The sequence below is a fragment of the Galeopterus variegatus genome, unplaced genomic scaffold, assembly GCF_000696425.1.
Source record: "Galeopterus variegatus unplaced genomic scaffold, G_variegatus-3.0.2 Scaffold4297, whole genome shotgun sequence".
Classification (NCBI taxonomy): Eukaryota; Metazoa; Chordata; class Mammalia; order Dermoptera; family Cynocephalidae; genus Galeopterus; species Galeopterus variegatus.
This window is the reverse complement of record NW_007730408.1, coordinates 13779-22974: the sequence shown is the minus strand read 5'-3', so window position 1 is coordinate 22974 and position 9196 is coordinate 13779. Positions and strand designations below refer to the sequence as shown.

The following is a 9196-nucleotide window of genomic DNA, read 5'->3' as shown; positions in this document are numbered from 1 at the left end:
AGCCCGATGCCCTCTTGTCCTGGACAGTTGCAGCAGCTTCTTAACACATCATCTTCTTTCTACTCTTGTCTCCCCAATTCTGTTTTCCATAGAAAGCCTGGACTATTTAAATCATGAAAATCTCATCGTGCTGTTCCTTGCTGAAAACGGCTCCCAAACCCGGATAGAATCAAATCTGAAGTCCTTGCTGTGCCCACACGAGCTGGTCTCCATCCTTAATGCTGCCCTCCAGCCTCCCTGTCCCCGCTGCTTGTCCAGCCTGCCAGGCAGGTTCCCACCTCAGAACTTTCCCACTCACTCCATCCTCTGCCAAGAAAGCTCTTCCCTGAGGTATAAGCTGCTGGAGCGGCCTTCTTGACATCTGTATTCATTTCCCAGGGCTGCTGTAACCACAGACCAGGTGGCTTAAACACCAGAAATTTAATATCTCTCAGTTCTGAAGCCAGAAATACAAAATCAAGGTGTCTGCAGGGTGTGCTCTCTCTGAAAGCTTGGAAGAATCTGTTCATGTATTTCTCTGAGCTTCTGGTGATTCCTGTCAATCCTTGATGTTCCTTGGTGTAGATGCATCATTCCAAATTCTGCCTGCACTGTCACCTGGTATTCTCCCTGTGTGTATGTGTCTCTTGTCCTCTTCTCATGAGGACATTTAGTCATACTGGATAGTGCCCACCTAATTCATTATGACCTCATCTTAACTTGATTATATCTTCAAAGACCCTATATCCAAATAAGATCATATTCACAGGTTCTGGGAGTTAGGACTTCAACATATCTTTTTTCAGGAAACAATTCAACCCATAACAACATCCTGTATATGCAGAATCCCTATGTGTTCTCTTTCCTCGGTCTGTTTTTTCTCCCCATGGCATTTTTCACTAACTAAAACTATACATTTGGAGAGTTCTCTGAACCTGCTCTGGTATGGTGGGCCTGATTTTTGTTTTGTTTTTCTTTGCTCAAATAAATCCAGTTAAATTTTACAACTTGTTCATTTAACATATTTCGTATAGTCAGGCAGGATCAGAAGCAGAGCTCCAGCGACCTCTGGGAGCATCAAGTAGCCAGGCCCAGGGACCGCTGAGCCTGTCATTCTTACTATTTTCTTGCTGCATTTGGGGATTATGGGTAGGTTCTCTCTTGGATTACAAAGCTCTGCGGGTTTGTGTTTGAGCTATCTAAATTTGTTTGAGCAAATTTTTGATCCAGATTGGGTTCAAAAAATAAATTAAATAAATAAAAAAACTGCATTTAGGCTCTCCCAAAGGATAATGGCAGCAGCCTAAACTAGAATCTCTGCACCTGTTGGGCCAGCGGGATGGGGAGGACAGGAAAGCAGCAACAAAGTAGCGATGGAGCCACCACCTTGTTAACTCCACCCCCCTCCCTCTCCCCCCTCCTTCCCCAGAAGGCAGGAATCCGAAACTGAACTCTGCTCAATTCCTTACCATATGGCAAAAACCTCACCAACAGCCCTCCCCTATAAATACCGCTTGTATCCACTCTGGGTGTGACTTCCCCAGCCTCACTCCCTGTGGGCCCTGGAACCTCTTCCGAGCCATTAAGGCTTGCTTTGAACCCTTTGTCTGGCTCCTCCTGTTACCACCGCCAATTTGAACCAGACATCTGGTGCCGTAACCCGGGGGGAGGTTGAGGCCCGGCTCCAGTGGGAGGCCTCCCTCCTCCCATTACAAGGACCTCATCTGAGCCCCATGCCTCGAGACACTGGGTAAGTTCCCCCAATTCCATGCCCCGATCTGGGTGGTCCTGCCTGCAAACGCGTGGCCACGTCAGGACTACTCAACCAAGTCACCAGGTGACTCCCACTTGGTGCCTGAGGATCGGGAGACGTCTCCCTCCTCAGGACAGCCACCTTCCCTCCATCCGCAGCCTGGGATTCTAAATGGGTACGCCTGTTTTAATCCCTGGCCTGCCTGGCAGGAATCATGGAAACTGCCCAGTCCAAATCTGACCCCAAAACCCCTTTGGGTTGCCTGCTGGCCAATCTCGATACTTTGGGGACTCTCACAAGACCCTTGAGAAGGCGCCACCTTATCTATTACTGTTCAGTGGCCCGGCCTCAACATCAATCGGATAATCAGTCTCTATGGCCTCTCGAGGGCACCTTTGACTATGAGGTCCTCACAGATTTGGACAACTTTTGTAGGCGCCAAGGCAAATGGTCCAAAGTCCCTTACGTACAGTCTTTTTGGGACCTACGCTGTCGTCCCTCCCTCTGCACCTGCTGCTCCATTTCCCAAGTCCTCCTCGCTCGGACCACACCGGCTCCGTCTGCCCCTAAAACCCCTGAATCCTTCCCCTTCTCCTCTGTCTGAACCCCCTGAAAACCTGGCCAGCCCGCTGGCTTGGGGGCCAGCAACTCTTTCTCCCCCTCCCTATCCAGAGCCTCCTTCTCCCCCTTCCCTTACTGTAACTTCGGCACCTGCCCCAGTACCTTCACCCCCTGGCTCGCCTCCCATTTCCACCCGGCATGGTCCCGAGTAATCCCACCTACCCCCGGCCTGGTCCGACCTTAAGGGAGGTCGCCGGTACCGAGGGAGTGGTTCGAGTTCATGCACCCTTCTCACACCAAGACCTCTCCCAAACTGAAAAGCGGCTGGGTTCCTACTCTGCTAACCTGGGAAACTAAACCAGGGAGTTACAATATTTAGCTCAAGTGTATGACCTAACATGGCATGATTTACATGTCATCCAGACTACAACCCTCACAGCAGAGGAAAGGGAATGCATCCAGGCTGTCACCCAAGAACATGCAGATTATGTCCATTTAACTGATCCGACTATGCCGGTAGGAGCTCAGGCAGTTCTCGCTGCAGACCCTGGGTGGGACTATCAGAATGGCCTACACCGCAACCGCATGGTTCAGTGCCTCATCACCGGAATGCAGGCGGCTGCTAATAAGGCTGTCAATTATGACAAACTGCAGAAAATCACCCAAAGCCCAGTTGAAAATCCCACTGTTTTCCTTAACAGAGTCACTGAGGTCCTACTTCAGTATACCTGCCTAGACCCCTCCACCCCGGCAGGAGCTACTGTCCTGGCCACCCATTTTATCTCTCAGTCAGCCCTGATATTGCCCCAAAATTAAAAAAGGCTGAAGAGGGCCTTCAAACTCCCATTCCCGACTTGGTGAGAATGGCATTTAAAGTTTTTAATGCCCGGGAGGAAACGGCCAAACTTAAAAGACAAGCCCAGGTCCAGCAGAAGGTCCAACTCCAAACCCAAGCCTTGGTAGCAGCCCTGCAGCCGGCTGGCTCCAGGAGCCATTGGAAAGGGGTAACTCAGCATACCTCCCCCCAGGGGCTTGCTTCAAGTGTGGCGCTGACAGACACTGGGCTCATCAATGTCCAAATCCAAAGGAACCAACGCACCCATGCCCTCAATGCCGGAGGATGGGCCACTGGAAATCTGCCCTGACATTGGAGAATCCCTGGTGCCTCCACGCAGAGGAAACTCCGAGCCAGTAAGTCTTACCTTCCAGCTCCTTGGCCTGGTTGACGACTGATGGGGCCCAGACTCGGAAACCCCTCTCACCCATGCCAAGCCCAGGGTCATGCCCCAGATAGCAGGTAAGTCCATTTCCTTCCTGTTGGACATGGGGGCTACCTACTCTGTTCTGCCTTCCTACTCGGGCACCAGCTTCCCCTCCCCAGTGGTTGTCATGGGAATTGACAGTACCTCTTAATCCAAGGACCATCCCACCCCTTTCCTGTAGCCTGGATGGGTTTCCCTTCTCTCATTGTTTCCTAATAATCCCCTCCTGCCCTGTCCCCCTCGGCCGGGATAGCCTTCACAAGCTTCAGGCCACCATTAATCTTTCCCCCTCACCCACTGTTTACACCCACCTTATTTTGGCCCTAGTTTCACCTGACCTTTCCCAACCACCCCACTTCCCATTATCAGTAGATCCCCAGGTTTAGGATACTTCTAAGCCAATAGTAGCTTCTCACCATTCCCCAGTAAAAATACAATTAAAAAATCAAACCACCTTTCCTTCCCGTCCTCAATTCCCGATTTCAGAAACCCACTGACAAGGATTCAAACCCATCATAGACTGGCTCCACCAGGAGGGACTCATACCCATTAGCTACCCCTGCAACACCCCATCCTCCCCGTAAAGAAGCCCACCGGAGCCTAGAGCAGGATCTGAGACTTATTAATGATGCTGTAGTCCCACTCCAGCTGGTCATCTCCAATCCATATACCCTGCTCTCCAACATTCCCCCTACCACTTCCCGATTTTCCGTTTTGGATCTGAAAGATGCTTTCGTCTCTGTCCCACTTCATCCAGACCCTATTTCCTTTTTGCCTTCACTTGGGAGGACTCTGATACACATACTTCATAACAACTTACCTGGACTATTTTGCCACAAGGCTTTAGAAGTAGTCCCCATCTTTTCAGCCAGGCTTTAGCCAAAGATCTCAATCTTTGCACTCTAAAGTACAGCACGCCCCTCCAATATGTGGATGACCTCCTTCTTTGCAGCACCTCATTATCCTCTTTCTAAGAGGATACTGCCACCCTTCTCAATTTCCTTGGGTCTAGGGGTTATCGGGTCACTCCTTCCAAGGCTCAACTTTGCACCCCCACAGTTACTTACCTAGGTATATCCCTAACCCCCACTTCCAAGTCCCTTAGAGGGGACCATATCTGCCTCCTCCGGGATCTCCAGCCTCCCCAGAGTGCCGATGACATCCTCTCCTTTCTGGGCCTTGTGGGTTTCTTCCAACAGTGGATCCCCAAATTCACCCTCCTAGTGTGACCCCTATACAAAGCAGCTAAGGACACCTCACAGGGACCATTAACTGACCCCACCATTAAACAACTTTTTCTCTAGGCTACGGGATTGTCTTACTGCAGGACCCACTCTGGCTCTCCCAGACCCTTCAAAGCCCTTTCATCTATTTACGGATGAGCGTTCTGGCTTGGCTACCGGCCTCCTGGCCCAGCCTGCAGGACTGGCCTATCGGGCAGTGGCACACTCATCAAAACAGCTAGATGTCACGGTCCAGGGATGGCAGCCATGTCTGAGGGCATTAGCAGCTGCTGCCTCCCTGATCAAAGAAGCTCTTAAGCTTACTTTGAGCCAACCCCTCACTGTCTTTTCCTCCTGTCGCTTGGGGGATGTGCTCAGCCACAAATCCCTTGCCCATTTGACCCCTTCCAGAATCCAACTGTACCACGTCTTTTTCATCAAAAATCCCCAAATTTCTTTATCCACCTCCCCTGGCTTAAACCCTGCGACCCTCTGCCTACTCCCTCCACTACTCCCGACCCTTTACATTCCTGTCTTCAACTTTTAGAGGACTTTATTCCCTCACTCCCAGGGCTCTCTGGCCGGCCCCTATCTAATCCTGACCATGTGCTTTCCGTAGATGGTAGTTCTCTCATTGCCCCGGACAGCCAAAGCCATGCAGCCTATGCTGTTGCTACACTAGATGCCACCTTAGAGGCTGTACCCCTTCCCCTCGGAACAGACTCTGAAAAGGCAGAGCCGATAGCCCTCACTCGGGCCCTCCACCTGTCCAAGGGACAACGGGTCACTATATACACTAATTCCAGACATGCTTTCCTCATCACCCATACTCACTCTGTCCTCTGGCAAGAATGAGGACTCCTCACTACTAAAGGGACCCCAATAATCAAGGGGCTCCTCATCTCAAAGCTACTTGAGGCCCTTAGCCTCCCAACCGAGGTGGCTATTGTTCACTGCCACGGCCACCAGTCCTCTAAAGACCCTATATCTAAAGGCAACGATAAAGCCAATTCCATGGCCTGGGCTATGGCTCTAGGCTCTGGCCCAGCTCCTCTCCTTTTCCTCAACACACCCCATTCCCCCTTGTATACCAAAGAAGAAACTCAGACCCTCTATCAGTTGGGGGGAATTATCAGGGACAATGGTTGGATTTTTATCCAAGATAAGGTCACCCTCCCAGACCACCTAGCCTGCAGCATCACTACAGACGTCCACCAATCCCTCCACATTGGTCCAAAAGCTTCATATCGGTTCCTAGAACCCCTTTTCCATAACCCACACCTCTGAAAGCTCATTGAGGAGGTTCATCAGTCTTGCAGCACCTGTTCTGCTGTTAACTCTCAAGGGGGAATTCGCAGAGTGGAACCTAACCATCAGCTCCAAGGCCATCAATGGGGGGAGGACTGGCAGCTTGATTTCACCCACATGCCACGTCACAAAACCTACCATTACTAACTTTGGTGGACACCTTTATAGGATGGATTGAGGCTTACCCCACAGGTCGAGAAACAGTGGACGTGGTAGCTGCTGTACTCATTGAACATGTAATCCCAAGTTTTGGCCTCCCACAGACCCTACAATCTGACAATGGCCCAGCCTTCACCTCCAGTGTCACCGAGCAGGTTTCCAAAAGTCTGAACGTCACCTGGAAACTCCACATCCCTTACCATCCCCAATCCTTGAGTAAGATTGAGACAGCCAACGGCCTCCTCAAGGAACATCTTACTAAACTTTCCCTCGAGACCCGCTTTTCTTGGCCAACCCTCCTCCCATTGGCACTTACAAGGCTTAGGGCCACCCCTAGGGGGCCATCAGGCCTCAGCCCTTTTGAACTCCTCTACGGATGGCCCTTCCTGCTGACCCACAACTTTCCAGCCTCACCACCACCCCTTTTATCCCACCTACTCTACCTAACCCTTTTAAGGGCCCTTTTGTGGGCCCACACTGACTCAGTTACTCCCACCCCTGGGGACCCCACCGTGGATACTCCCCAGGCTTTAACCCCAGGAGATAGCATCTTACTGAAAAAACCACATCCAAAAACCCTACAGCCCAGGTGGACTGGTCCCTACACGGTGGTTCTAACCACCCCCACAGCCGCAAAATTCTGGGACACTGTCCCTGGGCACACCTTTCCAAACTTAAGTGTGCCCCTTCTGAGGCCTCCTCCCAAGACGTATGGACGGCACAGCCTTTGGGGCCTACCCGGGTTCGGCTATCACGTCACCATTCTCCTGACTCTGTCTCTTAGTCCCACCGCTACTGATTCAGGATACAGATGGAGATTTTAGTTAACAGAAACCTGGACAAAGTGTGTCTATCTGTGCAGAGTTCTGCAAGTGTTAAAGCAGAAGTTTACTGAAAAAAAAGGGGGGTAAAAAGGTTTTTTTGAAAATCAGACTGCTATGAGAAATGTTATCAGAACTATCAGCATACATTTTCCCCCTGGGTTTACTGGTCAAACAGGATTGCATTTATCTTTGCTAGAAGGTTTTAAGGCCAAAGTTGTGAATGCAGCCAAAAACAGATCATGCTGTATGCAATTCTTAGGCAAATGAGGCTAATTTGGTATTGTTGCTAAAAAGGAGACAAGATTGTAGGAAAAGAGGAGATATGGGAAAGCTATGAAGATGTCATTGTGGTTACAAAGGTTAAAAAGAAAAAGTACTGGCCGGCCCGGTGGCGCACTGCTATAGTGCGCCGCTTGGAAGTGTGGAGGCGCTCCCGCCGAGGGTTCGGATCCCACATACAGACCGGTTCCCGCTCACTGGCTGAGCGAGGTGTGGGAGCAACACTGAGGGTTGCGATCCCGTTGCCAGTCCCGGTCCGGTATGGGCGCGACACTGAGGGTTGCGATCCATTGCCGGACACGAAAAAAGACAAAAAGGAAAAAAAAAAAAAGAAAAAATACTTTTGTGTGGAGAAGCATCTTGTGTAGTGAATTTTGTCCTAGAATAGAATGGCTGGATTGCTCCAGAATGGAAAGAAGTATGGGGACAAAGAAGAAAAGTTTAAGCACATCACAGAAGGTCTGAGTAAGTCACAACAGTGGTTTGTGAAGGGTGAATTTATAAAAGAATTTTGCAACTGCCAGGCCTCAGTTAATTTCTCTATCCCTGCTTTTCGCCTTGAACCTCCTCACTGCAGATAGAGGCGGCACCTGCATGTTCCTCAAGGAAGATGCTGTTACTACATCAATGAAACAGGTGTAGTCGAAACCAATCTCCACACTCTTGCCAAAGTTCGAATGAATTCGAGAGGTGTCTAGGGTATCTCTCAACCAGCTTCTGCTGCACTCCTACTCCCACGTGCCCACTTCTGACAACCCCTACAACACCCCCTACTCAGCAGGAAGTAGCCAGATCTGAGTCATCGCCCTATGACAACAAAAAAAGGTCAGAATGTTGGGCCGGCAGGATCGGGAGGACTGGAAATCAGCAACAGAGTAGCGATGGAGCCTGCGTCTTGTGAACTCCACCCCTCCCCTCCACCTTGTGAACTCCACCCCTCCCCTCCATCTTGTGAACTCCATCCCCTTCCCTCCCCCCTCCTCAGAAGGCAGGAACCAGAAACTGAACCCTGCTCCATTCCTTATCATATATGGTCAAAAAACTCACCCACAGCCCTCCCCTATAAATACCTGCTTGTATCCACTCTGGGTGCGACTTTCCCAGCCTCACTCCCTTGAGGGCTGTGGAACCTCGCCTGAGAGCGCTTCCATTAAAGCTTGCCTTGAACCCTTTGCCTGGCTCCTCTTGTTACTTACCACAGCCAATTTGAACCGGACACCACCCATTCTCCTTAAAACTGACAGATGAACAAGGAAAGAAAACAAAACCACCTCTTGCTCATGTCTACAGCACACATAGAAGAGAGGAAAAGAGAAAAATAGCTTAAAAAGCAAAGGCCAGCTGAAGCAAGAGAGCACAGTAGCAACCTATGACAGCAGAAAAAGGGTATCATTTATTAAAGAAACTGCCCTTCACTCGAGTGACAGAAGAGGGAGCAGTTGATCTGCACAACCACATAGGCCCCTACACCCATCTCTGCCTCCACTGCACCATCTGCTATTGCCAGTCCAGGGATATGCACATAAATAAACAAGAACAAGAGCAATGGAGAAGATAAGAACCAAAACTTTTTGACAGGTGGAGCCACTTTGGAAAACAGTTCAGTGGTTCCTCAAAAATTAAGCATATAATTATGACCCAGCAATTCCACTCCTAGATACATACCCAAGACAAATGAAAACATACATCCACACAGAAACTTGTACATGAATGTGTTAGGTCCTTGTAACTGAGAACCTGACTATTAAAAAGCCCACAACCTTTGGTTTTGTTTCTCTAAGTTTCATTCCTCTAAGTTTCTATCTCCCTAAGTCTCTGTTCCCATGAGCAGGCTCAGCAAGCTGTACT

At 50.0% G+C, this 9196-nt stretch overlaps 1 long non-coding RNA gene across 1 annotated transcript; it reads left to right on the top strand.

The window, feature by feature from the left end:
* The first annotated feature begins 1516 nt into the window (after nucleotides 1-1516).
* LOC103602785 lies at nucleotides 1517-8289 on the top strand. The gene is made up of 3 exons (XR_551557.1): nucleotides 1517-1729; nucleotides 3322-3484; nucleotides 7926-8289. It is a non-coding gene; the product is annotated as an uncharacterized LOC103602785 (long non-coding RNA).
* The last annotated feature ends 907 nt before the right edge of the window (nucleotides 8290-9196 follow it).